Raw genomic sequence first — 3,832 nt, 5'->3', positions numbered from 1 at the left:
TATATATATATATATATGTGTGTGTGTGTGTGTGTGTGTGTGTGTGTGTGTGTGTGTGTGTGTGTGTGTGTGTCTGTGATTTAGACTTATATATTGATACTTGCCAGGATATACTCAACAAACTATAATGCCGCTTAAAGGGAAAAAAATCTTCCATACCTTCCCCCACAGAAACTACTCCAACAGAAGTTACAACCTTTGTTCTCCTGGATTGTATAAAGCAACAAGAGGAGCAACGACAACAGGAGGCTACTCATCAGAAGCAGGAAACAGATTTGATGACCCAGACTTTACAAACTTTATTGTTACAACTGACATCAACATCTACCTTCCCTGCCCAGACTTTATCATCGCCTGACGCATCGGCAACGACCTCAACGCTTGATGCATCGGCAACGTCCTCACCGCCATACGCAATCGGCACCTACCTCAACGACGCTACACACACTGGCGACGGTCTTTACGCCATCCACATCAGCAACGGTCCCTATAGACCCTCAAAATCCGTGGCATTCCCACTTCCCTTTCAACAAATTCGACACTCAGAGTGTATGAAGAATGGAAATTGTCATGGGAAGATTACGTCATCATGGCAGGACTCAATATGCACTTTCAGCGTGTACAACTAGTATATTTAGTGAGTGAGATGAAGGAAACACTTGTACATTCCCTTGGTGTCCCTGCAGATTAGTGGCATCCTTCGTCTTATTGATAGCCACATGAGACGACAAAGAAACCAAACAATTCGCCGCCAGCAGTTTATTCAAGTTCGTCAAGCTGATGGTCAAAGATTTGATGCTTTCTATGTAAATCTGAAGCAGATGGCTGCAGATGCCGATCTCTGTAGACATTACCTTGATAATCATCTCTTTGATGGCATCATTGCAGGTATATATGATCGTGATTTGGCAGAAAGCCCTCAATACTTCCCCATCTCTTTTACAAGTGGCAAACATGTGCTGAAGTCATGAAGATGGATGTAAAAGCACCGCAGAACTCCCTACTCGTGCAGATCTTAACAAGCTCACAAAATATATGGAACATAGATCTCTGTCTCGCTAGTGATAAAAACAGGCCCAGTGATCACAACAGGCCCAAAAAGACCATGTTTTTAATGTGGTGACAAATTTCGCCATTCAGAAGGAAAATTCCCAGCTATGGGTATTGAATGTAAGAAATGTCACAAGACTGGCCATTTTACCAACATTTGTCAAGGTGGTAAGTAGTATGTCAAGAAAATTATTAGCAAGACTCAGATGCCGATCTCTGTAGACATTGCCTTGATAATCGTCTCTCAAATGATATCATTGCAGGTATATGTGATCGTGATCTGGCAGAACGCAAACAAGCCCTCGATACTTCCCAGTTTTTTCAACAAGCAGCAAACATGTGCCGAAGTCATGAAACGCACACAAAAGCAACGCAGAACTCCCTACTTATGCAGAACTTAACAAGCTCACAAAATATAGGGAATGTAGATCTCTGCCTCGCCAGAGAAGTGACAAAAACATCCCAACAGGCCCGAAAAGACCATATTTTGGATGTGGTGACAAATATCGCGATTCAGAAGGAAAATGCCCAGCCAAGAGTATTGAATGTAAGGAATGTTACAAGACTGGCCATTTTACCAACATTTGTCAAGATGGTAAGTGGTATGTCAAGAAAACTATTAGCAAGACTCCAGGTATTCTTACCTCCAAATCTGCTAATGCTAATAGTGTAAAGATTGGAGGTATCTCAGCATCAACTTATTGCCCTCCTTGCCCTAAGATCCAGCTCCAAATCTCATCTAGTTCCATGAATGGACAATTCACTGTCACACCTGACACAGGAGCTGAAATCACTGCTATAGGTTTTGAACACTTCCAACAACTTGGAGGACAACTTCAGACACTCCTGTCTATGCGACAAATGGATCCTCACTTAATGCCATTGGGAAATTTGATGTAAATGTCACTTATTCAGGTATAAATAGGGACATATGGATCCATGTCTTCAACAACTCCTCAAATGCATTACTTTCATGGTACCATGCATGAGACTTGACTATTATTTCTCATGACTACTACTTTGCAGATGTACTGATGTGACCTACAGACTTTCAGAATGGCGGACAGCTTCATGAAATTAAAAAAACACCTATGACTATCCATTTTAAATCTGATGCACAACCCTTTGCTCTCTACACTTTCCTTGTTATTCCACTTGCTTGGCGTGATGATGTAAAGAAGGAAATCGATACTATGGTATCACAGAACATCATTGTGCCAGTAAGAGATGAAGCTTGCAAATGGTGTCATTCCTTGATAGTCGTCCCCAAACCAAAGGGTGGTGTTTGTTTGACAGTAGACTTGTCAAGACTCAACAAACAAATAGTATGTACAGAACTCCCATCTACTACTCCTTATGATGCAGTTCGTCAGATAACCCAGGGAGTACGTTTTTTCTAAACTCTTGATGCAACAGTGATTTACCGGCAAATCCCTTTGTCTCAAAATGCCCAACACCTCACCACATTCACCACACCATGGGGACGCTATCGTTTCAAGAGAAGCCCCATGGGATTTGTCTCCTCTGGTGATGAATTTTCTCGCCGCAGAGATATCTCACTCTCAAGCATTGACAATCGTGTCAAAGTAATTGGTGATGTGTTAGTATGGGATACAGATTATGCCCAGCATCTTCAACAACTTTGTACAATCCTGGCTTGATGTAGACAACATGGGATTACAATCAAAGCTGATAAGTTCATCTTTGCTGCACCTGAAGTACAATATTGCGGTTACAACCTGTCTCAGACTGGATATATAACAGACAGCAACAAAGTCAAAGCCATAGCAGAGTTTCCCACACCGTGTAATCTAACAGATCTTCATTCTTTCATGGGTCTAGCAAATCAGTTAGGAGACTTCACGCCAGCCCTAACTACCTCTGCTAACCCCTTCTGAGCCCCAGAAACCAGTTCATTTGCACACCAAGAATCCTTTGAATGTGTTAAAAAAGCACTCATCTACTCCAACCCCTGCGTACTTCGACCCCAACCACCCCACAGCATTAAACACAGATGCATCATTTCTGTGTGATATTGGATATACTCTCCTTCAGAAACATGGAGAAAAGTGGCATCTCATCCAGTGCGGTTCACGTTTTTTTACTGATGCTGAAAGTCGCTATGCCACTGTGGAGCTCGAGCTAGTTGCTATAGCATGGGGTATGAACAAATGTAAGCTATATCTATTAGGTCTACCCTCATTTGACCTTGTCCTTGCTCACAAACTGCTGATACCAATCCTGCATACACCCTTGATGCAGTTCAAAATCCAAGACTACAAAGTCTTAAGGAGAAAATTGTCGCTTATTCATTCACAGCAATCTGGAAGAAGGGCAAAGAACATTCTATCCCAGACAAACAGGATTGTAGTTTTGATCAAGAAGCAGCACACATTGTTAGGGGTACTGTAACAACTTCTCAAGAAATATCAGAACTTCAAGACCCTATTATTGAGGAACTATCTACCGCAGCATCTACAGATGTGTGTTACCAGTAGATTTCCAAAGTCTAAGGCTAACCTACCTAGGTAACCTTCTACCTTTTCGGGTAAAATCTGGAGTGACTTGACGCATGATAGTGTACCTGTTCTCTATGGACGTCATACTGTCATACCAACAGACATGCATTATAATGTCCTCAATCATCTCCATGACTCTCACTGAGGTGCACAAGCCACTAAACGTCGTGCACAGCAAACTGTATGGTGGCCAGGCATAAACAATAACATTGCCAGTATAATAGAAGCCAGTACATCTTGTTAAGTATTACAACCTTCACAAC

The sequence above is a fragment of the Penaeus chinensis genome, chromosome 9, assembly GCF_019202785.1.
Source record: "Penaeus chinensis breed Huanghai No. 1 chromosome 9, ASM1920278v2, whole genome shotgun sequence".
NCBI lineage: Eukaryota > Metazoa > Arthropoda > Malacostraca > Decapoda > Penaeidae > Penaeus > Penaeus chinensis.
The sequence above is the reverse complement of the archived record's forward strand: the minus strand, read 5'-3'. Positions refer to the sequence as shown.